This window comes from Podarcis gaigeae, assembly GCF_964106915.1.
Source record: "Podarcis gaigeae genome assembly, chromosome: 2".
In the NCBI taxonomy this organism is placed as follows: domain Eukaryota; kingdom Metazoa; phylum Chordata; class Lepidosauria; order Squamata; family Lacertidae; genus Podarcis; species Podarcis gaigeae.
Window position 1 is genome coordinate 42,953,043 of NC_139679.1, and position 27,347 is coordinate 42,980,389.

A 27,347-nucleotide genomic window follows, 5' to 3' on the forward strand; every position below is an offset into this window, starting at 1 on the left:
TTTCTTAAGACATATACTTTGTGAAATGAGGAATATGTGTTTCAAATTCCATTTTATATTGGGGGAATATTATATCAGGCTCTGCATCTAAACACATATGAAATAAACTACCCTCAAGTTTCTTGCTCTCTAACATCTGCTGCTTAGGTTTTAGGTTAGTGTAAATGGTGTTAGGAGCACAGGAATCTCACGTGAATGGATGCAAACATTATACAAGTCCTTAACTATTCAACAGCTAGCATTAGTGAGCTATAAATGAGGCAGCCCCTTTCTACCAGAGCAATCCTGTAACTTCCAGAAATCAGTTATCTTACTGAGGATGCCTGCCATCTATGAAAAATGAGCAGGACAATATTATGAGAGAAAAACACAAACAACAGTAGGGAGTTGCAGCAGGAGACTTGAAAAATATAGAGTATTTTCTGTGTGTTTTGTATTGCATGTCTATATTTTTATTGTACCTAATTGAAGCTCTTTTGTAAGCTGTTTTGTGTGTGTTTCGGTAGAAAAAGTGGATGACGATTAAGTCAAATGAAAGTAAGCAAAGAGAAGACAGGGACATGAAGACAGATAGATGGGAGATGACAAGAGTCGGGAAAATGATATTAATAGCATGACAATACACATACCCCACATATGGTAATGGCATTTGTTCCAGCATAGCATAGGGAGCACATGTGATGGCATGCAAGTGAAGAGTTGCATTAGACATTGCTTTTTAAGCCAAAAAAGGATGTTTACTTACATGCTTGTCTCTGATAAAGGTAAAGGTAAAGGTACCCCTGCCCGTACAGGCCAGTCTTGCCAGACTCTGGGGTTGTGTGTAGTGGTTAACCTGATGACTTATCTCACAGAAACCTACACAAAATTGTAAAAACGGACAGAAAAGCTAGAATGTGGGTGAGAGACTTTTCTTCAGGATCAGCCTGCAAAATCCACAAAGTCATGATGGCACTCTCCCTTGTCTTTCTTGTTCTCCCATTTTCTCCCTAAGTGCTGTCCAGGGTCCTGATGTCTTTTTCATGTCATCTTCTAGTAATACAAACTTCCCCCTTTTAGATTGCAGTCTCGGTGTTGATTGCTCCTCCGTTGCATACCTGAAATAAAATAAACCAACTAAAAACCACTGTGTAGATATGAATCTGTATAAATGCATGTGTGGCTATGTCCCTCTTTGTGTCCACTCTTACCATCAAGGTTCTGCTCACAGGAATACATGATAGGCTATCACACTTTAAGGAGTGCAGTCAGGACCCTCTTTCACTGTGTCACTTCATCAAATGTCCCTGTGTTCTCAAAATGGTTCATTAAGCACTTCATGTGCTGCCAGTTAGATATAGTTAAGGAAAGCTGGAAGGGGCACATAGTCTCATAGCAGCAGCCAAAGTTCTCCATGAATAAGCAATTCAAAAATCGAGATTTTGGCAAGTACACTCCCAGTTATCATTAACACTTGTTAGCAAGATCACATTGGCACGGGGAGAGCAAATTGCAGTCATCTGCATCCCAATGAATTAGTTTATTGTCACCCAATATAATATCTATTCGTTGTGATTGCATGAAGTGTGTGTACTCTGTTTTCTGATTTCAAATTAATGGAAGATTATCCAGGTTCTGCAGCCAATTATATATGCTGCAGACAGAACAGCTAGACTAGGGAAGGGTGATTCATAGTTAGTGAGCATTACCGAAGAATTCCTGCTCTAGTGGAAATCTTATTTATGGTAGTTTATTTATCTGCACTGTCTCTGGACAACTTGTTTAGTATGGGGCAGCAAAAGGACAACAGGAAGGGAGGTCTGTTTCAGAGACAGGCCAAGGACCCATAAAGATGCTTGACGCAAGACATGTGCTCATAAGCATATTACAAGGCTTAGAAAGATCTGAAGCAGAAGGGAAGAAAGCACCAACTATGTGCCAGCATTATATATTTCATATGCTCAGGGACAACAAACATGATAAAGGGAAATGCAAAACTGAACTAAACCTAGCACCATAAGCTATCACTGTTGCTATGACTGTATTTTACAGGATAAGTAAAACTCTACAAGTGTAACAAACATGTCACTGTACCATTATGCAGATTTTGTTTCACTGTGTGGTCTTTTTCAGATATCCTATCACAAGGCAGAACTGTCATTGTACAGTTAGCAGGTAGTGTTAGAATTTTCTCTGTTTCCCACCATTGCACTATGTAGTACCAACTCTGCACTTGGAATTTCTGGGTCTTATCACTTTCTATTTTTATTTTGAAGTTGGCCCTCTTTAGCAAGTTCCTGAAATGCCAGCAATGAATCTCTGCTAGCACATTCAGCTTTGGCAATGGGACCAAAGGTAAATTTGCAATGAATGACAGCTATTAATAAGAGATAGGGGGAAGCAGGCACTGGCAATTAGGATGAAGATTGTAACCTAAAATACTTGACCTGTGCACAGGCAGCATCTGAATTTCCACTGAGTGATCCCAGTAGGCCAAGGAACTCTGAGGGTGGAGCCAAGGGAGAAGTTGGATTATCAAGGTGTATGGGGAGCACCCATAAATCCTGAAATATAGCAGAGAAGCTAAATGCAGCATATGCATCTGCCTTTACACAAATATCAAAGAGAAATCCACAGTCGCAACTATTATTTTTCAGATGGCAAATCCCACAAAACAGTTCTAGTCATATAGTAGGATACTGTCTAGAGTATAAACATCCAGGCAGGCAGGTAGTATTCTTTCCAGGTTTATTGGCACAAATGTTTCTGAGGCATAATTTCTTCAAACATGTCAGTACATTAAACCTTTAAATAAACATTGGTCAAATACATTGCCACATTCAGCTAGTGTCCTCAAAGCAGCTAATAACATTTATAAACATAGCAGATAAACCAACCCCATTGCAGCAGTGCTCAAGAAGCAAAGCAACCAACCCCACCAGCCAATGCTTAAATGGCCATGTTTGCACAATAAAATTAGTTTAGATAGCTAAATCAAACTGTGGTGATCTCACATTGCAGCATTTGGAGAGAGAAAGACAAAATGGTACATGAAATTCTGTGTCAACATTGGGATCAGACTGGGGCTATGCCCCAATTCCAGACCTGGAGAATGCACTCTATAACTGAAAGGCCGCAGGTGTCATGTGTCTGTTTTGCTCCAGTTCAACACTTGGTGCTTAACAACCTATTGCCTACTCAACAGAGCAATCTTGGAATCTTTGTGAGATTTCAAATCCCAGTGATGCAGCAACCAGAAGGGAGAACTGTTTTATTAGAAAGGGGAAAATCAGTAATGTGCAGTAATGTGCATTATGGGTCTCCCATAATGTTCTGTATAAATAAATTGTATGTCTTCAGCACTCTGTTGAAACAACTATTGTACACACAAATGGAGAAGGCATAGATAAGAGCAATAAAAAGGACTGGACCCAGTGGGACTTACTTCCAAGTAGAAGTGCCATGAGTTTTCACTGAGACCAAGAGATAAGCTAAAGTGGTATTATTAACTAGTTAGTTAATTATTTACATTTCTATACCACCCTTCATCCAGGGATCGCAAAGTAGTTTGCAATATAAAAACACAAAAATATGTAACATGGAAACAAACAAAAACAACACTCCCCCCCACCACAGTATAAAAGGCCATAGATTATTTAATTAGCCAAAGGTATATAATATGGCAAAATATTTCAAAGTTACAACTTGAGTAGGAAAAGATGGTTGAGGACTTTCTTTATCTTTTCATATAATGAAAGGATCATATAATGAAAGGATCACCAAATATAATAAAGACACTGGTCAGAATGCAACAAAGAAATGTTTGTATTTAAGCTTTTTGAAGTCAACACTCTGCATTGGATAGTGGCTCCTCAGTTTAAAAAGACACACAGAGAGAAATGCTTTTGCATGCATCACACATCACCCCTTTGAATTACTCTCCCATTACTAAGTGGTGGAAGATAATACCATAATTCAGGTGGTGGAGAAGAGATACTCATGGAAAACAAGAACCTGAGTGACTATCATATAGCTCAGTTGGGGCATGCATACTGATGTTCATGGTATTCTTGTCCTCTTAAACTGGTGAGACTGGAGGTGATGGCAAAGAGTGATGTATTCTGGTTGTATACACTATTGTATGCACTGTTGGTTTGAAATTTAGTGATTATTTTCTTGCTAACTTTAAGTCACTAGTAGAATGATGTGCAAATATCTATGCAGAAAGAGAAAGAGGCAGAGATAGGAGTAAGAAACTGTATCAAGTGGGGTATACAGAACTTTTCAAACAAGTTTCTGTAAACATGCTGATTTTAAGGTCACCGGTAAAATGATGTCTCATGTAGATAATGCACAAATGTCTATATGCCGGAAGAGGAAGAGGCAGTGAGGAATTATATTGAGTTGGCTAGATAGAACTTCCCAAACAAGAGCCCATAAACTATCATTTCCCACACTTGTCCTTTTTATCCTTTTATCCCATATATCCTTATACTGAAAAAAGAATAGCGTCAGAGGCAGGCTGATCTTAATGGCATAAGAAATAGATTCAGATTTAACTTATGTTTACATGCCCATTTTATTTAAATAGTTCATGCTGATAAATCAGTATTTGCACCTCCATAACCCACCTTGGGATATGGGAGTAAACCATCTTTGTCACAGTCTATAAAGCTATGGTTTATATGGAGGTAACTTGCACTAACTGGTAAACAGTTGTCAAACCCAGTAGGCTTGACAAGAAGCAACTGAGGCTACTGATTGGCTTTCTTTTATAGCCACGTGCCACCACTTTGTTGCATACCTGTGTCTTTAAGGCATCCCTTTCCTCCATTTTCTCTGCCAGTGGCTTTATTTTCATCTTAGCAGTTATGTAGCAATCTATTTCACCCTAATGAATTCCTCTTTCTTTGCCTTGTGTATTATGTCAAAATAAATCACACAACTCAAAGGGAAAAGTCAGTCTATTATTGAGTGCCCTTTCCCAGGAAGGATTCTTCCTACTGAGCTACATGGGCTCTCTATTGTCACTAGTCTTTAAGCGTGGGGATTGTGGGCTGCCTCATCACATTGCTTACATGTGTAAAAGCAAAAAAGGGGGAGGGCTGCTTCAACATTCTCTTGGAAAGGGTTTCTCTTTCAGTATTTATTGATCAGTATTTGGCCATATAAGTACATCTGCTGCTCCTGCTTAGATCTCATTTAGTGCCTTAAAAATGGTGCTTTGCTCACAAAGGATTTTATGAGAAATTCAATATTCTCAAAAGGAGGGGAAAAAATCTAATGTCCTTTCCACTGCTTCGTTTGTAATTAATCCAAACTGGACTTCACAAGCAGTAATTTTAGATATTATAGAGTCCCCCACCTCTGCCTCTTCTGAGATGTCTGCTGTGGCATGTGTCTGAAAAAGTGTTTTTTCGTCTTCTTCTTTCGAGATAATGTTTTATTCATAGGCAGCTTTAAGTTATGTTAATAAAGTAATTGATTAAGCAATTAAGCATTCATATAATCAACAGATTAATGTTTAAAATAACAGTTCTAGTTTTTAAAAAAGAGAAAATCCACTTTGCGAAGGGGTGTCAAAGTGGTAGTAGGCAGGAGGTGCTGAATAATCCCCCCCATCTTCTGAATCCCAAATTTCCCATCCTGAAGTGGTTCTTCTTAAGGGGGGGGGGAGGAAGCAGGCAGGCAGCCTTCCTGAATTTGCTGCATATTTTTGCACGCCATATTTTTGTTAGACCTTGATAATCCCAAGGAAGTGAGAGGAGCCTGGAAATCTTCCAAGCAGCAGCCTCACAGGAATAAACACAGGCAAAATCAAGGGTTTGCTCGCTTGCTCACTATGGAAGCTTCACAGCACAAATTCACAAACAAATCCATGAACCTGTAATGCTGCCTTTCATGGCTGCTCCAGATATAATTCTTCATCTTAAAGGCACAAGTGAGGAGTGTAAATAAAACACATCAAACATATTGAAAGCCTCTATGCAGATCAGGACCAGACGCAATCCCCAGGAAAAGCCAGGTATTTTGCACTCCATTATGCACACAGTTATGATGTCACAGGACTAAGGAAAAGTAACAGTCCTCACCAATAAACCCAGATAGAGACTAGAGACAATAAGAATATTTATGCCAATGGTGAAACTTCATCGGCGCTTTCCTGCTAGTCCCCATTATCTGCAGACTCCTGATTAAGGCTCCCATTTTAATGAGTTTTGAATGTCCTGGAAATGTTATTTTTAAGTGCTGTCAACAGATCTCCATTCATTTTTCCTAAGCTGAGCTGGCCCAGCTCTGTAACCCTCTGAACACAAAACGTTTTGGGGCCCTACTTATCCTACTTGCTATTTTCTGCATTAGTTCCAGTTTCAACATATTCTTCTCAGATATGAATGACCAAAACTGGACATTTGTTTCAAGCAATGCATTATCTGAGCTTAGTATTGGGAATGCATGCCCTAATAATTCTGCATGTTGATCACAACTAGCAAGTCAAGGATCTCTTCAGCGGCTTATAGTTAGTTTTTTATGGTCAGGATCCCATCTCCAAACGCTCCACCTCACTTGTCTTTTCCTGTTGACCACAACATTATTTATTTCCCAAATGCATAACTATATAACTTTGTAAACTTAGGGAAAAATTCAACATCATGCTTAAGTGATTGTTCCATTAGGGAAGCATTTGGCTTCACTGTTCTGAGCATTCTCCTGAGCTCCACAGAGTCAATTTTAGTGGGTGCTGGGGAAGAAGGGTGGGAAAGCTGTGTTTTATATTGTAGCAATGCCAAGATGAGTCACACTGAGGGTATGGACTCCACTCTTCAAATAAAAGGTAAAAAGATAGTGGAATATTTCTGCCTCTCTCCCTCTCCAAAAGAAAAGTTCACAGGCTAATAATCTCTTTAAGTTAGTGGTACAACAATGAAGGCTGCCTTGTTTTATCTGAAGTGAATAAAGGCTCATGGCTCAGTTACAGTAGTTTTACCTCACTAGTACTCTGGCTGCAGACCATAATTTGTTACCTGGAATATGAGGCTTCTGTATATTTTGTCCTGCTGAAGGGCCTTGTTCACCATAGAATTTTTAAATTTCCCTTGCAGTATTTTGCTGCGTATAGCTATTACATCTCATGTGTCTTCAATGATGTTGTGGTAAGCGTTGTGAAATCAGTGGTCTGCTTCAGCCACATGCAGCCACATGGGAAAGTTGGAAATAATTTGTTAAATCTTGTGCTGTTTGACTCTTGGCCTGCCATCATCACATAAACTCCTCAGTTTCTCAGGCTGTGAGCGTGTGAACATTTGACACCTTCCATGACACATTCAAGTTGCCCAGTTTATCAATTATCAGTTTCAAGAGCTGAGATCAGACACCTGTGTTTCTGAAGCTGAACACTGGCTAGTTTCCCCAGGTCATTTTGTACCTACAGAGTTGGTTGAGGAAGCATGTCTCTTAGCAGTTTCTATAACAGCTACCTATTACTTACTTGTGCAGTTTTGAAACACCAGTCAGATAATTCACAGGTCCCTGAAGACAGTGTAACACAAATCTTCAGGGAGCAGGTGAGGGAGGCAGCTGTCTTGTTGGGAGTATTCACAACTTTTTAGTGCTTTTCAGGGATGTTTCTTATTTTATTTTTAAAATCCTCTTCCTCTTCATTGAGACAGATTTTTCTGCTGGGATGTCCAAGTGACAATCACAATACTCATCATCCTCCTCTGGCTTACAGCGGTAATGTAGGATTGAGTCGGATAAAGGAAAAAGCCTTGATGCTCATTTTGTCCAACCTTTCTGTTATGCTTATGGCCCTCAAATGGGTTAAGGCTGATTTCAGCAGTCAAGTGTTCAAACATGTTCCGGGTTTTATGGAAGCTTCGGATTTCCTGTTTATCCCATCCTACAATATTTTTGCTTAATCTTGTGTGAGGTTACATTCCTACTTTTTTAAAAAAATTAAAAACTGATTTCCTTCCAATACATTTTCTGCTCCTCCAATATTCAATTTGTGGGTATCACCTTCTGTTAGTGATTGAGTTTAAACCAAGAAGCTTTTACAGTCAAAGAGAAGAAATTGCTAAGCATTGGTATTTTCTAGTGATATTGTAATCTGCGTATATTTATATCTGGTAACATGCTGACGTGAAGTTGGACACACCTCTTCAGTGGCATAATTAATGTGAATGTGAATGTGAATGTGATGGGGACTTACTTGGTATTAGTGTGGATAAAAATATGTTCCTGTTAGCTTCCCTGGTGCCATGGAGGACCCCATTGCAGAACATGCTACAATTATTCCAATCTCTGATCAGGGACATGAGGAATCATCCTGCTTTTTTTCTTTCTGGTGGCACCCATGCTTGTCCCAAGATGCAAGGTGGAGCCCCATTGATTTCCAATGACTAAGGACATGGCAAGACTAGAGAAGAAGAGCTTATGGTACCCATCAGGGAATCACAAGATTGCCAGCCTTCTCCATATGTTTCCATTCCTTCTCATCAAGCACAGTTTATACCAACTTTCCTGGGTCCTGCTGTGGTGGGAGGTCTTTTCTACTCATTTAGGCTTCCTGCACACTTGTGAACCTTCGGCCTCCATGAATAGAAAATGTTTCCTGCTGCAGATGTTATTCTAGGGGAAGCTGGCACAAGCTGCCCAACAATGGAAGTGGGGCTAATGGCCCTGCAGCCCTTTACTACTTACATTGCCACTTTATAGTTTGAGTGCTGGAAAATGGCTTATGCTTGCTTCAGCACAAGATTGGCTTATTCCTATCTGACTAACAATGCAGGGAAGTTAAGGCATGATACTGCAAGCATTTTTACACTTTCTATTTATGTAATGAATGCTAGCTGTGGTAGAGCTAGTCCAGGGGTCAGCAACCTAAGACCCATGGGCCACAAGCAGCCCACGGGGATCGTTTAACCAGCCCATGAGCCACCCCTGAACCGAGCCACCTGCTCCGCGAGTCCCTGCGTGTTGCGCTAAACCAGTGCAACACGGGGACTCGCTTCCACGGCTCCAGAAATCGCATCTGTGCAGACACAGATGCCGGAAATCGCAGGGACATGAGCGAGTGATCCGGCCCACAAAGGGATCTCCACTGGAGTGAACCGGCCCAGGCAAGGTAAACCTTGCCGACCCCTGAGCTAGTCTTTGAAAGGAGCTAGCTCTTCATGGAATAGTCATAGGGCTGGAAGGGACTAGACAATCATGAAGTCCAACCCTTGCCACATATTAATACCCTTCACACATCATCAGCCCCCCAGATTAAGTCATATCATCTGAACTGCAATGAGCCAAAATAAAATACCTGTCTTACAGGTGGCAATGACTACTTTATATAGTGTGGGGAGAATACTCAGATAGCCAACAGTGCCACTGTGTGTCAATCCACACATGATGTTTGCCTCACCAAGAAGAGCATCACCTAGATGTACAACCTTAGAGCAGCAAAGTAAAAGCCAAGAAGGTGGCTGCCAAAAGCCTGAAATGACTAATCTGTTGGGTTTTTCAACTGGCAAACTTCCTTGTAGCATTGCAAACCATGTTTTATCACATCCATTTCATTGGCTAAGATGGGGGGAGATGCTCCTGTTGCACATTTTGGAAAGACCTGTCACTGTGCTAGGTCCTTTTTGGCTCACAGTCTGCAGCAAACAGAAGCAGGAGGCTTTGGAGTCGAAGTATCAGGTAATGTCATTCATAAGGAGGACAAAAGGTGGCGAGTGCAGAGGTACATCTCCCTAGATGCACAGTTACTGCAGGGCCTTCCAGATACCTTCAGGGCAGCTAGAAGCAACATTGACACACAGGGGCCTTCATTGTTCAATATCAATTTAAGTTTTAAATGTAGGCCACTAACATTTACACCAAGCCCGATCACTTAGCCATGTGCTCTTCATATGGCCTTGCTCCCGATGAGCAGGAAGCACAGTCTCAGAGGTATGGATTTCCCACCAATACTTATCACATTGCACAGGCCAACAGAATGATTCTAAACCCCTGTCCATTTCAGAAACAAGCCTTCTCTTTTAGAAGGTGAGCGAGTCAAAGGTTGTCACTCTTCCATCCACGTAGATGGGATCTCCAGATGAATGGCAGCTTGAAACAGAAAGCTGCTTCACCCCTCCTGCCAAACTCTTCTTGTGCAAGCCTGTTCCTAGTTGCCATTGCAAGAAAACTTATGATGAATAGTCCAAAGAACATGGCAAAGTCGGGGAACAAACCCCTGCAATACGAGTGTCTTTGCTACCAGACAGACATTACATAGGAACATGGCTTCTTTAAACTCTTTCTGAAGTTTAAAGATATGTCCTTGAGGCAAAACCTTATCCAGCTACATTGTAGGTGGCAGACAGAAGGGTGTGTGATGCAGCAGAGCTTTCAAGGAACAAATTACATACTATTTGTTTATGGGATAGCATACTGTGGAGCTGTCAGGCAACGGCAGAACGGTTTCTGATGATAGGAAGGGTCCCCACACAATGTGATAAAGGTTCAAGTCCTCTCGCATGTTGTCTTGCATAGGCTAAATATTCCTAGTCCCTTTGTCCTTTCCTTATAAGGTCATGCATTCTAAATTCCTCAATATCTTCACAGCTGCTTTCAGAATCTTTTCCAGTTTGAGTGCATCCTGGTGAAAATATGGTAATCAGACCTGGACACAATATTCCAACTTTTGTTGTTGTTGTTGTTCCAATGTCATGGTATTGACTCTGCATCCAGACTGTGGTGCACACTAATCCCTAAAGCCTTCTCAGGAGTGCTGGAAGCTGGCCATTGTCCCTCCCTTTCTATAGTTACATATTTGGCTTTTCTTTCCAATGGGTGATGCTTTGCCATTTCTCATTCCTTAATTGCATTCCATGACATATAACCCAGTTGCTCCAATGTCATTTTGAATGATAATCCTGTCCTCTGTAGTGTTTGCAATTCCTCATATTTCCCGCATGTTGGATGAGTATAATCTTCACTTCTTCATCCAAGTTATTAATGAAAATGTTAAATAGCCCTGGATTCATGACAAACATCTGCAGAAACCATCTTTTACAGAAACCTATTTTGAAACAGAACCATACTCTTATTAAAGGGATGAGAAAGCAATTGCCATGGGCAGCGCATGGTGAAGGCCTAGGCCTGCTTTCCAAAATCTGCCCCTTCAAAATTAACGTGGGAGCCAGGCCCTGAGAAGGGGCAGGAAAAATGGCTTCCTTCTACTAGGAAGGAGCTACATTCCACTCACTCCTTGTCTTGAACCTGAATTAGGGTGGCCATGTGTCCTACATTATAGAGGCCAGTCCTTTACTGGAATGCATCCAAAGCCTGGTTTGAGGATAAAGATCTCTAAGAAGGGAGAGGAGAGGCTTTGAACCTGCTCATCAACAGTTGGCAGGTGGGACAGATATACCAGTCACCTGGCCACAGCATTCTCCAAGGTGTATTACAGTCTTATTTACTTTCTAGTAATTTCTAAAATTGCATCTAGACATCTAAAGTAAAGCACACATATCTTATGAATATCTCTTCCTCTCTTCTCCGCTTTTTGGTAATATGTTTCATTTACTTTTTTGTTTTAAGTCAGGTATCAAATGGCCACCTTAACCAGGCTCCTTGTTTGGGCGAGGTCTTGGCCATGGGAGACAATTCTCCCTCCTTCATAACTCAAGGAGTCCTATTAGAAGAAAAGGGAGGCATTGCATTCACCCACCACCATGCAAGTGTGCAATTAAATTTCCAGGTGAGGTGCGGGGGTCATATTGGTTCTAATGCACATGCATTGATCATCATGCCCATGAACACTAAGGCACTATGTAGTGCACACAGCCTGTGGAGGAATATTTTGAGCTGTGGATATAGCAATATAAACTTGGGGGGAGTAGAAAGGAAGGGAAGTTTTTTTTGACCTCGTGGCATGCATCTCACTGACCCTAATGGTAACCTGCAGAAAACCATAAATTGTCAGGGCATCAAGGAGACCATTTCCACTATTCTCAGGGGAAATCCATTATGCAGCTGCATTTGGAATACTATGTACTGTTCTGGTCATCTCACCTTAAAATGGATATTGTAGATCTGGGAAAGGGTCAGGAGAGGGCAACCAAAATGATCAAGGGGATGGAGCAAATCCCTATGAATAAAGTTTACAGCATTTGGGACTCCATGGCATGGAGAAAGTAGATAGAAATCATTTCCCCCTTCTCTCATAGCACTAAAACTCATGGATATCCAATGAAGCTGAATGTTGAATGACTGAAGACAGATAAAATAAAGTACTTCTTCATGCAGCACATAGTTAAAACTAAGACTTTCTTCACCGCCTCTATTGCATCTGCAGAAAACAGCAGCAGGAGACTCTTTCAGGTGATTCGCAATTTGGCAGAACCACCTGCTCCATTGGGGCCCAGTACGGGCCACATGATCTCCTGCAATGATTTTGCAAAGTTTTTTTGCAGATAAAGTTGCTCAGATTTGGGAAGAGGTAGACTCCACCATGGTAGCAGGGCCAGGGCAGGAGAGCGCTAGAGTCCTGTCTAGTCAAGTTGCATGGGAACAATTCCAATCTGTTACCTCTGAGGATGTGGACAGGCTGCTTGGACAAGTGAAACCAACCACCTGTCTCCTTGAACCTTGCTCATCCTGGCTTATAAAAGCTAGCCAGGAAGGGCTGGGCTTCGCAGGGTGGTGAATGCTTCTCTCTGTGAGGGAAGCCTTCCCAGATCCACTGAATAAGGCGGTTATCAAACTGCTTGTTAAAAAAACATACTTTTCTCAGTACTTTTCTGAGCAAAATTCAAAGTGTTGGTGCTGACCTTTAAAGCCCTAAACGGCCTCGGTCCAGTATACCTGAAGGAGCATCTCCACCCCCATTGTTCTGCCCGGACACTGAGGTCCAGCGCCAAGGGCCTTCTGGTGGTTCCCTCACTGTGAGAAGCCAAGTTACAGGGAACCAGGCAGAGGGCCTTCTCGGTAGTGGCACCTGCCCTGTGGAACACCCTCCCACCGGATGTCAAAGAGAAAAACAACTACCAGACTTTTAGAAGACATCTGAAGGCAGCCCTGTTTAGGGAAGCTTTTAATGTTTAACAGACTATTGTATTTTAATATTTTGTTGGAAGCCGCCCAGAGTGGCTGGGGAAACCCAGCCAGGTGAGTGGGGTATAAATAATAAAGTAGTAGTAGTAGTAGTAGTAGTAGTAGTAGTAGTAGTATACTATGGTAGTCACTCCCACTGGAGGCAGAGATGGTCACCAACATAGATGACTTTAATAGGGGATTAAAGAGATTCGTGGAGGAGAGGGCTATCAATTAGTCAATGGCTATTAGCCACTATGGCTCTGCTCTGCCTCACAGTTGGAGACAGTAGTGCTTCTGAATACTAGTTTCTGGAAACCATAAAAGGGCAGAGTGCCCTTGTGCTCAAATCCTGCATATGGGTTTTCTGCAGGCATCTGGTTGGCCACTGTGAACACAGGAAGCTGAACTAGATGGGCCATTGGCCTGATCCAGCAGGTTCTTCTTATGCTCTTACATTCTCACTCAACTTCCCTTCCTTTTTGCAACTAACATCTTCAATATTCCACAAGTCAACTGTGGACTTAATTGATAGACTCAAAAAGTTGGCCCAACAAATGGTTCTTCTAGACCTCTTAGTTTTCCTCCCCCATCCTTCTTATAGTGAAAGTGAAAGTTGCCTTGGGAAATAATGGATAAATCTAGGATGTTAGCATAGCTGTGATTGGGCTACCACATTTGCCGATTCACCCCCCCCCCCAAAAAAAAATGCCCAAAGTATAGCAGTAAAGTCAGCAGTTCCTGTCTTTGGTGTTCAGTATGAACCAAGAAGTACCCTCCATAAACAATGAATTGAGCTACTTGGGTCTGGAAGCTCACGAGGAAATTGTTGGGTTAAAAAAGAAATTCCTTTCAATTTACAAACTTATACACTTCTTTGTACTCAGGAGTCCCCTGAATACGAGAAAAAGACTAGCTTGTTTTTGGATGACCTTGTTTCTGTTCCAGACTGAGAGACATGTTAGTGGTTCCTCTGAATTGATACAATTAGCAATCTTAATGCATTTACTGCTTGTAATTCAACCAAAAGGGAAGAGACATAGCTCAGTAGTGAAGCAGCTGCCTTGCAGACAGAAAGTCTGAGGTCCAAACCCCAGCAGCTCCAAGCAGGGCTGAAAATGTTCCTTGTCTGAAACACAGGCAAGGCACCTCTAGTCAGTGTTCTGTGCTAGATCTAACTGACTTGGTATATCTTACACCCTGTGTTCATTAGGCAACCAAACCACAGTATCTCTCACAGGCATGAAGACAGACACTGGCAATTTAATCTCATACGAACAAGTCATACCCATCTGCTCATTTTGGTGCTAAGCAGACAAAGCAATAAAAATGGTGGTTCACAGACAGAATGCAAGTACATCAAGGTCAAGAACACACCTTGGAGTAGGAGAACCAAAAAAAGTCCCTATTGAAAGCAATACATAAAAGGTAGGCACCTAAAACTGTGAAGTGCTGTTGACAGATTCTGTTTACCCTCTCCCCAGGTTCAACTGAAAGTAAATGTTCAGCAAAAGGATCAAATCCAAAACAGATCCCAGAAAAATGTATCGGCAGCACATCAACACAATACAGTGTAATGATAGGCTGTGCTTCAGTTAACTGGTTCCTATGGACTTAAGTGCACCCAATGTTTTGCCGGATTACAGAAAAAAATACATTCTTGAAGACAAGTGTTGCAGCATGTTTGAGAAGAGCAGCAAAACTTACAGTTGGTAAAAAGTCTCTCCAAATTAAATTATGAAAACACTGTTTGAAATATGACATATCCAATTGTTTTAGGCCCAATTCAATCTCACACCTACTGTGAGGTTTTACCTTTCTGCGCAAGAACTACTGGACATTCTCCAAGAAGGCATTCTGTGTGGCTCTCAAGTCAACTAGGTCAAGAAGACCAGCAATACTTAACAGTTAAGCAAGCATCTTACACCAGCTATTTAATTCTGCAAGACAGCAACCCAATCCAGTACATGTTCACCCAGAAATACCGTAATTTCTATTTAGTCAAATGGGCATTTTCCCCAAGGAAGTGTATGTAAATTGAAGTCTTGGGTTTTCTTTGTTTTTGTCATTCTAAAATTTTGCCCATAGGTTGTATGTTTGTTCTGCCCATTCTCCCAGACAAGGACCAAATCCATATCCTCTAGTTTTGAAGGGAACAGTACTGGGACCAAATGCAAGGATTGGAGAAATTGCCCCATCCCCATGCTATTTCGAATGTTACTCACTGTGGATAGAGTGAAGATGGATTCCACTTGCTGCAGTCAAGTTTCAAAGTCTGGGGCCAACATAGAAATGTTGCTGGTGTCTCAGTCTTTCTTCAGTATAACTGAGTCCTCTCAAGAGGCAGATCTTTAAGGATGGGGCCCAACTTCAGAAGCAGCTGCTTCTGTTTATCTACTCAATCGTCTTCCAAATGAGTCCCAGAGTCAGACTCCATTGTGCACTTGAGCTGGGCAGAGGTACTTAAATTTTCACAGCGCTTCAATGTGGCCTCAGGGCCTCTCTGTAGATTTTCTTCCCAGCTCTTACAGAGCAGTCTTTTGTTGGTTGTAGCACTGCTTCCTGTTGTCCCTACCATTTTTAATGCCTTTAGACTGAAATATAAGCACACTTCTGTAAGATAAATGAGTAACTTATCTGTTCTTAGAGGAGGGCGAGAACAGGCATTCACCAAAACCACCTTTTGCAAGCTGAATTTCCGCCTCGAATACTTGGAAAAGGCGCAGAAGCACAGGAGGCCAGGCACTATCTCTGTGCTGCTTCAACGTTGCTTCTTTTAATAGGTTGGCTGTCCAGCATTTCAGCACTGCAACATCAAGGTGGATGCTTCGCCTCTGATGTCAAAATGGCTCCAAAATGGACCTGGGTTAGAACTATACTTCCACTGCTTTCAGACCACTGGCCTCCTGCAAGAGGCCCATCCCCATTGCATGGGTTGATACAGATCTCGACATACACAGAAACATGTGGCCCACTTGCATCCCATCTCACAGCTGAGTGATCCCACGCCGCTCCGTATTTGATACCTTCATTGTCTGTTGCAACAACATGTATTTCGGGTAGCCGAAAGTGAAGTGGTGATCAATCAACACCCTGGCGGCTTTCCACAGTTCCCCTCCCCTCCCCCAAAAACTCTTTTTTTGCTGTCTATGGCTCCTCTGTTCAGGGCTACAGCTGAGTAGCTGTTGCTGCTGCTGCTGCTGCTGCAGCAGCAGCAGCTGCCGCCGCCGCCGCCACCTCTACTGCACTCTGATGTCATCCATTTATTGAGCTGCATGCTCCAGTGAGAGACGGTGTAGGATCCCTGGTAATTGCCTTCCTCGTCTCTTTGCTATACCTCCGGCCACAGGATGAGCAGCTCCAAACAAAACAGCTTTCTTGTCTTATTGAGCGAGATCCTAGAAGCGGCTTGCGATGCTTAGAATTCCATGCGTGTATGTGTCTGGGATGCAGCCCTGACAGCCTGTGAGTGATGGGGATAGTGATCTCCAGCATATCAGAGGAAGCTTCTGGTGCAGTGTTTCTGTGATGTTTTCAGAAAGCACCGCTACCTGTCTCTCTCCATGCCACTGCCACATCCCATTTTCTGCGCCACATCAGATCTGTTAGCATCTTTATGGAGGGTCCAGATGATAGATGCATATAAACAAAAGGTCACCAGGATGTTGAATTTCTCCCTACCCATCGCTGGAAAAACAACAACTATTCTCCTCCACCAGTGACCTTTACTGCAGCTTAAAATGGAAAATAATTTTCAAAATTATTATTTAAGCTGTTACAAAAAGAAAAAGGTTTCCTCCAAAGATTATGTGGTAGAGAAGTGTATGAACAGCCTGAGTTTGTCTTGCTGTTTTCATCACAACCATTCGTACTGCCAAAGAAACAAGACACTTTCCAAAACTATTACAGCAATAATGTGCATCAGTTCTTTCTGTTGCACAATAAACAATTCACTGACAGCTCTCGGGGAGCCTTTTAAGTGCAATATAATCCAGGAGCAAAGCAGATATTCTACATGAAGTTGATCACAGAAGGTTAATATCTGCAAGAACTACTGATGTGTGGGAATGGCCACTTACCATCTTGCTGGTGAGCGGCGGTTGCCTCTCTCCCCAGATGCGCAGCGCCATTTTAGATTTTTTAGATTTAGATTGTTTCCCCGTCCCCTCCCACCACAGCAGAGACTCATGGGTTCCCGCCTAACCCGTCCTTCAAATGAGCCAATCCGTGGTGGCCCAGGGGCGTGGGGCATGGCCATATACTTAGCCCAGATGAACACTCAGTACAGCATCCATTTAATGTCTTAATCACTTCTATTTGACTTTTCTAAATGCAAACTGTTTTTATTTTTTCAATTAGCTCATTTACAATTACAAATATAATCCAAGGGAGGTTAGATGCAATCACACACACTTTCTTGCCTGATGGGCTCAACACTGTGTTAGGGGAGAACAAACCTGAATGTGACCAGCAGCTAGTTTAAAGGACACATGTGGAAAGTAACTGGTCTATGAAAGACCAGATTCTGCAACCATGGTCAAGTATCACAAAACCCTGTGCCAAAGAGCATAAGTTGCTGCAACAATATCCAAAGCTTTGAGTGATCTGTTATATTCCCAAGCAACAGCAGGCCTGGTAACACCCCTCAGATAAGTGGTAGTGGATATAAAGGGGCAGTGTTGTGACATGGAGCTACATACTGCCACAACTTTGAATACACTCAGACGAGAGATTGTTTTCTCCTCCACTAGAGGAATGTGGGTGTGTGAATGTCATTGCAGATTCCTGAGCTGAAAAGCCTTCACTATCAATCCCAACGATAATGAAAAAAGATCCTACTGCCAAAAACCTATCTAGCCCAGCATCCTGTTTCTCAGAGAGGAAAGCTCCCAAGCAGGCTTATGCATGACTAGTAGCCTTGATAGCCATGAATTTGATGACTGGTGGTCTTAGTGGGAGAGCAGAGAGTTCAACCTGGTCCTCCTTATATTGTGCCAGCCAGCAAGTCACCAAGAGAAGCTCTACCACTGTCACAGCTATACAGGGTGTCTGTGTGTGTGTGTGTGTGTGTGTGTGAGAGAGAGAGAGAGAGAGAGAGAGAGAGAGAGAGAAGAAACTCTGCTTCTACCTCTGCTGCCACTACCAAGTGTAACAACCACCACCCCATCGCACAAACTTTTCAAATAATTTCACTTACTTGCCCCTGTTTGGGAAAAGCAAGTTCTGAGGTAAGACCTTTTGGCTCAAACTTAATAAGATTTTGGAATGCATAAATAAAGAAAACCATCAAATCTAACATGCGGGGGACCACTTTATCTAAATTATCTATCAGTTTGGTATTTGAACGATTGGTATTAATAAATGTATTATAAATTGGTGTTGTTATAATGAGGCTATTATTGGACTGTAATTGAAAACTAATAAAAAATTATTATAAAAAAAGAACCTTTGGCTCAACCTTAACGTGAGCATAGCTTTCCTCCTAAAAGAAGTAGTGTTTTTTTCCTTGCTGCATGCTGACTTATGCTTCCACCTGGCTGGGATGTCATTGTTCACTTGCTAAGGGTTTTGCCACTTTCTTAAGAATTTAAAATGCTAAGTAGCCCAGAGTGGCTGGGGCGACCTAGTCAGATGAGCGGGGTACAAATAATAAAGTTGTTGCTGTTGTTGTTGCTGTTGGCACAGTGTTTTGAGCATCTGGTTTTGCAATAGCATTTTCCCAGATGTAGCCGAGTCAAAATTGGCATGCTGTTTTTGTGCTCTTTTTTCCTTTTAAGCCTGATGTTATATTATATTCTGCTTTAACATCACAGTTTTGCCCTGGCTTATTCTAAATCTCTGGTTCACCAGCCAATGGTCCCTTATACTACATGATGGTACTGAGTGTCAGATTCCCAAGGCACTGAAATACTTTATAAGTTTTAAAAGAATAAGTCAGTACAAAGACATCACCATCATTTATAGGTACTTCTATTGAAACATGGTTTGCTTATTGCCTCTGAAGTGTAACAATGCCATCCTTGGCTTGAATCTCCACATGAGAAGCAAGCTGGCACTAAAACATCGTCTCTGTAATATCAATTGGACCTGTGCTTTATAAATGAATTCTATTAATCTTTGAAGACTCCTATTGGGGAGTTTTGCTGTTTAAAAGCAGCTGCTAGTTTGTTGGGAGCCATGTCAGATCTAAGATCACACTGATCATACCGTGTGTAGAAATAACAATTTTGTAAAGCTACGAGGCAGCATTTTGATCCTTCACCTGCCAAATTCTCTTAGAACGCCAGTATCTTCTTAAGCAGGCATAAACAACTTCTTTCTGGAGTAGGGGGAAATAGTAGTCCACCCATATGTGTGTATTAAGAATATTCATTAATTTATCGTATACTGCTTGATTGCCAAAGTAGCTTTTCTCAACAAACCTTGGTTACCTATAAATATATTTTCTGCTGCTTTTGCTGGTTAAATGAAAAATTAAGTGCTACAAACAATGTGTGCATGGTGCGAAGCAGGATGGGGGCTTGGGTGTGTGTATTATAAACTATAAAGGGTGCTGTGCATGTTCTTAAAAATGCATGAATCCTTCCTTCCCTAAAGGAATGGAGGCAGGAGGGCATGCCTTAAGGCTCGTGCTTCAGGGATCCCAATTCTCCAGAGCCCTAGCAGGTGCTTTGTAACTAGATGTTCCTATAGTGCCAATTTAGAAAGCACATTCTTCTAAATAAGCTTCGTCTCTCAGTAAACATTCAAAAGGAAGGCAGCATCTGCATTGCACAGAGAACACAAAAACCTCCCTCTGCTGAGGCACTTTCATATCTGCTCTCATGGTCAGGAACTATTCCTGACAGCGAATCCTACATGGAGAGCAATGTTTCACGCAGAGGACAGCAAATTCTGCAGAGCATGCTCTGCAGCTTCCACTTCTTCTGATCAGGTTTGACATGGGAATGAAACATCAATACTGCTGCTTAAACAGGCAGGGATCAGCACTGTTCTTTATCTCCTATTGAGTGGCATCGCTCCATGCAATTGTGCTCAGCCACCTTCCCATTAGAGAGGCTTGGAGAAATGCTTGTTTCAGCTTATGCCAGGCATAGGCAACCTCAGCCCTCCACATATTTTGGGACTACAACTCCCATGATCCCTAGCTAACAGGACCAGTGGTCAGGGATGATGGAAATGGTAGTCCCAAAACATCTGGAGGGCTGAGGTTGCCTATGCCTGGCTTATGCAGACAGCTGCTTTCTGGGTGTATTTTTGTTTGTTTGTCCTCTCTTCCCCTGTGGAATGTGACTTGGCTCGCATTGCACCATGTTGTCTCAGATTTCTGTTTGTGGCCCATGACAGTCCACATGGAGACTAGCTCCAATCTTGTCACCAATTAACTTATTAAGATGGGGTTGTTTAAAAAATGAAAAGTGGGGTGGGAGAGAATGTGACATTATATATAATATTTGTGTTTAGCTACTGCACAGATGGCGCTATGGGTTAAACCACAGAGCCTAGGACTTGCTGATCAGAAGGTCAGCGGTTCAAATCCCCGTGATGGGGTGAGCTCCCGTTGCTCAGTCCCTGCTCCTGCCAACCTAGCAGTTCGTAAGCACATCAGAGTTCAAGTAGATAAATAGGTACTGCTCCAGCGGGAAGGTAAACGGTGTTTCCGTGCACTGCTCTGGTTCACCAGAAGCTGCTTAGTCATGCTGGCCACATGACCCGGAAGCTGTACACCGGCTCCCTCAGCCAGTAAAGCGAGATAAGCGCCGCAACCCCAGAGTCGGTCATGACTGGACCTAATGGTCAGGGGTCCCTTTACTGTGGGGATGGGGCAGATAGCTAGATTGTTGTTGTTGTTTAGTCATTTAGTCGTGTCTGACTCTTCGTGACCCCATGGACCAGAGCACACCAGGCACTCCTGTCTTCCACTGCCTCCCACAGTTTGGTCAAACTCATGTTGGTAGCTTCAAGAACACAGTCCAACCATCTTGTCCTCTGTTGTCCCCTTCTCCTTGTGCCCTCAATCTTTCCCAGCATCAGGGTCTTTCCAGGAAGTCTTCTCTTCTCATGAGGTGGCCAAAGTACTGGAGCCTCAGCTTCATGATCTGTCCTTCCAGTGAGCACTCATAGCTGATTTCCTTAAGAATGGATAGGTTTGATCTTCTTGCAGTCCATGGGACTCTCAAGAGTCTCCTCCAACACCATAATTCAAAAGCATCAGTTCTTCGGCGATCAGCCTTCTTTATGGTCCAGCTCTCACTTCCATACATCCCTACTGGGAAAACCATGGCTTTAACTATACAGACCTTTGTTGGCAAGGTGATGTCTTTGCTTTTTAAGATGCTGTCTAGGTATCTAGATATTAAAGTAAGTAAAATATGTAGGACAACAATTACTGATAGTAGAAGGAAAACATTGGAAGCCCCTTTTCATGGGTGTTTGTGAAACTAGTCGGGGGGAAAGGCAAATCTGAAATCCCTTCGGGGTTGGTGTTGTGTATTCTCTCCAGCATGTGCAGTGGAGAGACCCTTGAGCACTATGGATTGCTCCTGGCACCAATTTGCAACTCGGTGCTGTTTGGCAAATTCAAGTCATGGCAGACAAAGCAGTAGCCACATTCACCTGCTTCATCCTCTCTTATTCTGAAATCAGATGAAATCCAGCTCTTTCCTCTTCTAAGTGTGCACTTAGAAGTCATCAGCAATTTTTTTCTGGGGTTTTAAGGGATGTTACTTATCTTCACTGATTCATTCTCTCTGAACATCAGTTGGTCAAAACGGCTTGGTGTACTCCCTGAGTGAAAAGGTCCTCAGTTAGTCATGCTTATTAATGAGAAATGTAGATCTCTTCCCCTCAAATTGGGGGAGTGGGTGTGGTTTGCCCTGTGCAACTGAAACTCTTCCCTCCCTCTCAGCCCACTTTTGTTGACTGTGCATTCAGGAACATTCTTTTTTAAGATCATTTCATGGGTGGTGGCAATTCTTTACATAAGAAACTCCCGGACACTTAGAGCAATCTCCAATAGGAGTCATACTCAATATCAGGGCAAATGACATCAGTAGGACATCAGTAGACTCAAGTTAATCATGCACTGTTTTCATTAGGTCTACTCTGAGTAAGACATTGTCAGATACAACCTTTTAGGCTGGAGAAACAGTGCTGCAGCTGGATCAGTCACTGGGATTTAATTAATTAGTAAACAGGCAAGGAGAAGGACTCATCACCCAGAGAGAACTAAGGTGCCAGAAACATTTCTGCAAGGGAGATAAGAACTGCTGAGGGGAAATAGCAAAGCCTTCAGGAAGACTGGGTGTATATCGCCCAGGAAGCTAAATTAGAGTCTATCCTTTCAGAGCATCCTAGTCATGTTTAAGTTAAGAACACACCCTGAGTGCATCTCCTTCATGCTGACTAGCATGGTTGTCACTGTGATTTCTCAGCATGCTCAATTATTTCGACAGAGGACACTAAATTCTCTCCCTTCAGCTCCCTCACAACACACAGCTTTTCCTGCTGTGACCAGCGGTCACCAAAGACCAACTAAGGTGAGCATTTAAAGCAGAATTCATATTAATGCTAACAACTTACAAATACAAATATCCCTCTTTCACTTCAGGCTTGTAATGGTAAATCCTGAAGCGCACACTCTCTTCATAACAACCTCCATAGCCACTCCTCTTTTGAGACTATGCTGCAAAACAGACATTTTTAACAATGCAGGTATTAAGACCAAGCAAGCTGTCTTTCTTACCTAATGCAACAAGTTTCGTTTTAATATCCGGCATGATGAAGACTTCTGGTGGACTCAAAAGCTTACTATTTATTTTGTGACCTTTTGGTTGGTCATAATTAGGGATGAGCTAGTATCTCAGTTTTGATTTCAGTTTATCTTTTTTCCTGTCTTAACTTTGGTTCTCTCCATTTCCATATCAGTTGGCATTTTTTTCAAGGTCCTCATGAAAATTCATCAGCATTTTAGACCAATTTTCATTTAATATACACATTTTCTATGCAGTTTTACCAAATATACACAGTTTTGTAAAGTGATTTTCCCTAATGCAATACATTTCTCTATGTTATTTTCATTCATATATGCATTTATATGCACACTTTACCCCACTATATGCATTTTGTTCACACTACTTGGCTGGAGACGTGCATTGCAAAATTTGAAGAAGTGTGAATTTTGAAGGATGGCTGGGTTTCAGTTCCCATGCAGTTTCAGAAAGCACAAATTAGGCAAATTCTCCTTCAAATATGTGCTGAACCAAATTTATGCAGAATTTTTCAAAATAAAAGTGGCAGCTTAACCCTTAGCCAATCTACTTGTGAGCTGAATTCAAGGTGCCTATGTTGACATATAAAGCACTACACAACTGGGACCCAAACATCTGAAAGAGCAACTCCTACTATATTGACTTGCCTATGGCAATCCTGCCAGTGGGGGAAGCTATGGGGTGGCCTCCTCTGTGGTGGTGCCCCACCTTAGGAGTTACTGAGGTGCATCAAGTACCAACACTATTATTTTTTCATCAGCAACGAAAGATGTATACTTTGGAGACTTGGTATTTGGAACCCCACGGATTTTCATCACCTGCTTTCATATCCTTATGATGTAATAGTGTTCACATTTTATTTTATGGTTCTTGTGCAATGTACTTCTGTCCTGGAACCATATGGTGAAGAGCTGACTATAAATAAGGTAGGCAAATAAATAAATAAATACATACATACATACATACATACATACATACATACATACGTACATGCATGCTTTCGGTTCTGCTCAGTCAAGAAATGCTGTTTTCATCACTCACCAGTGGGGGGGTGGGCAGCAACTTGCACTGTAACACCATTCATCCCACCCACTCCACCCCACCCCATTTTCTTTGAATCAAATTCCTTTTCAAAATACTCTGATATGTTCTGAGAAATGCAGACTGGATGGCACAAAGGGAGAAAGCAGGAAGCTAAGGCTTTGAATAATAGGATTATGCAATTCAGGCATCTAATCACTCATGAAAGAATAAGATTAGTTAAAGCACCAACCATTGTAATCTGGGGAAATGCCTGTTAACAGGATGCATACCTGGATTTATTAGCTTCTGCTAATGGGCATGTAGTTGCTTTTAGCCTGGACTTCTGTTTGTTGTGTCCAAAGGCATCATGGCACGTGCAGTCCAGGGATGAGCACCCTGTGGCCCTCCAGGTGGGAAAGGCCATAGCTCAGTGGTACAGCCACTGGTCTGGAGGCAGAAGGTCCCAAGTTTAAAACCCAGTGAAAGACCCCTTGTCTGAAATCCTGGGGTACTGCTGCCAGTCAGTTTAGACAACACTGAGAGCTAGATAGACCAACTGACTTATGTTCATGTTGGATAGGGATGATGGGAGTTTGAATCCAACATCTGGAGGGCCGCAGGTTGCCTTGCCCATGTATCATTGATTGCTGCAGACCAGTCATGAAAACTGCACTAGTTGCATATGAGAACCATTATCAGTGCCTCCTTCCTGGTATATGGAATATATAGACTGCAAAACATGAACCATTACCACCTTTATTGCACCAGACACATAACCTATAGTATAAAGTAAAAAGGGACCTAATTACCACACATGATAAAGTACGGAACAGCAGGCGTCCTTAGAAGCAGAAAATTGACAACAGTTTCATTTTACTCATTTGTCTCCGACACACTCCTTCTGTGTACTATATTCAGTGGAAACAAGTGACAATGGAGTATATTGCTTTTCATGAAAAACAAACCCTTAATATCAAGGATATTCAGCAGCTCTCTTGAGCTTTGATTTTCTTCTTTGGATATTCCATATAGCCTTAATAGTCAAAATGTTTCATTAGCTGCTTACACATACATTTCTGCCCTGGCCTTACTCTGAGAAGCACATGATGGTACATATAGTTCTAGTCCACCTGTTGCACCTATTTTATTTCCATGAAAATCCTGTGAGGTAGTTCAGGGTGAGAATGTAATTGACACAAGTTCACCTGACGAGCTTCATAACTAAATGGGATTTGAATCATCTGACTCTTCCTTCTCTAGTCCAGAATTTTAGCCACAATATGCAGCCATCCATCTATGCCTCAATATTTTGCAAAGGTCCTGGGCCATACAGTTTAGGGTGATAATCCTAAAAAGGGAATGGCACAAACTACAGAAGACAGTATGAACCTTAGTTATTGATGTCAAAAATCTCTTCACCCTTCACCTTGGTGAGCTGTTAGCCAGGAGCAATAACAAGGGTTCTTCTGAAGGCACGTTGCCTTGGCCTTTCCTCATTCCTCATCCACAGTATGCAAGTAGGAACAGTACATTGGACAGCGGCACTCACATAGAAATTTGCCTGCAAAAGCTCTGGCTTCCTAGGTTTAGCTTTTGAGTTGACACTTGCCATTCCCTTAGGTGCCTTGCAGAAAATCCCAATTGGAATGGGGATTTCCAGACCTTTAAGCTTCATTCCCACTTTGACAATACATGAATGTAATATGCACAGTTACGGTGGTACCTTGGGTGAAGAACTTAATTCATTCTGGAGGTCTGTTCATAACCTGAAACTGTTCTTAACCGGAAGCACCACTTTAGCTAATGGGGCCTCCTGCTGCCCCTGCACCGCAGTTGCACGATTTCTGTTCTCATCCTGAAGCAAATTTCTTAACCTGGGGTAATATTTCTGGGTTAGTGTAGTCTGTAACCTGAAGTGTATGTAACCTGAAGCACATGTAACCCGAGGTACCACTGTACTCATTTCCTGTAGCTATTCTTTAAATAAAAAAATAAAAGGAAGGTATATATCTATCTCTTGGAACAAGCATGACTTGAGGTTCAAAATAAGTTGGGATGCTCATAAAGTGGTCATGGGTCATCCTTTACATGTGACAGGCCACTATTTGCAGGCATCCTCTGTTTGAAGGGCTATCAGGATAGCCCTACAAAGGGAAAGCATCTAGGGCCTTGAAGTTGACCATCAACAGGTAGCACCTAGGCAGCAGACTGAACAGGCACACAGGTGTCACCTGATCACGGTCTTCCCCACTGTGGTGCAATGTACTGTATTTCTATTTAAATTAAAATAATCATGTCTAAATTTGCATCTCTAAATATAAATTAACATGTGCATTGAAATTATCCTCTTTTTTGGTGACATGTAAGTGGCCACCCTGGAGGCACAGTTTATTTTAATGGAAATGCAATGTCTGATCTTGCCCTCTTCTCCTTTCACCCAGTATACTTCATCTAGCCAAGATCTCTTTGACCCATGTGGAAAAGGAATGCTGCCCAGCTCTTTTCCTAAGATTTTTGCACAAGTCAATGTCATATAGGCCCATTTCCTCTTAGCGCAGTTGTTTCAGGGAATGTAGGTATTGATTGCTCAGCAGAACTGCTGATCTGTGGCTGTCACCTCAGTGTTCTCGTGGGAGATTTTGTGCCTTTCCTGCCATAATTTTTTAACACTGTAAGAACTTCCCCGTAAGCCACTGTCTCTCTGGGACCTTCTGTTGAGCACACCATTTACCTGGGCTCCCAGCAGACTCTAACCACAGATCAAACATCTCTCTTCTGCTTAATAGAGCCTACTGGACCCTGTCACCATTGTTAGGGCAGGCTCCACTATAGCAGCTTCACCTCATTATGCTGGTGATTTATTACCAGCCGCAGCAAGCCAAAGGTTTTCACTAAAATGAGTGTTGCACGGATGGATTTGTTGAAACAACTCTGTGACTAGTGGGATGAATGATGAGAATGAACCCTGGGCTCCGAACAGCAGCCAAAGCTCTTGCTGGCATCATCCATCTAGTCCTCTCTGTGGGACTTTGCCCTAATTGGCACAAAAAGAAGCTAAAGATGACATTAACACTTCCTGCAGACAGATTGCAAAGACTGTTATAGATTTCTTCCCCCTAACTCAGTGACCACTTTAAATGCATAGAGGAGACAAAGTGGCGTGAGCCACAGAGAGGATCCTGATAATAGGCATAAAGCTAGCGTCAAACTGAAGCGATACATTGAAATGTCAAATTAACCTTTCTTTGGCACAAGTCTTCACAAGATGGGCACAAAGCTATGCAGATGGCAGTGCTGTAAGCACAAGCCATGTAGGTTTGACACAATGGACAGTAATAGGACTTTAATAGCATTAAGGAACCAATCAGCTCAGTTGAGCCTGAGTGACAAACAGAAAGTCTGGTATCCAAGAGATTAAAGTATCAACAACATATTAGAAGTCAGCTGAGAGTTCGGGTCTCAAAATGCATGGCTTGAAGTACCTGACTTTACAATGATCAA

General features: G+C 42.2%; 1 protein-coding gene and 1 long non-coding RNA gene across 7 annotated transcripts in view; one reads left to right on the plus strand and one right to left on the minus strand.

Annotated features, from left to right (window-relative positions):
- SHISA6 (shisa family member 6) overlaps positions 1–27,347 on the plus strand; it is a 260,430-nt gene that overhangs the window by 63,367 nt on the left and 169,716 nt on the right. The gene's annotated exons all lie outside the window — the stretch shown is intronic.
- The window catches only part of LOC310838518, a 37,110-nt gene continuing 10,590 nt past the window's right edge, over positions 828–27,347 (minus strand). Inside the window, exons 2-4 of the long non-coding RNA XR_014561009.1 lie at positions 3,425–3,470; positions 2,427–2,543; positions 828–1,097 (exon numbers count right to left, since the gene is read on the minus strand). This is a non-coding gene — a long non-coding RNA (uncharacterized lncRNA). The remainder of the gene's footprint in view (positions 1,098–2,426; positions 2,544–3,424; positions 3,471–27,347) is intronic.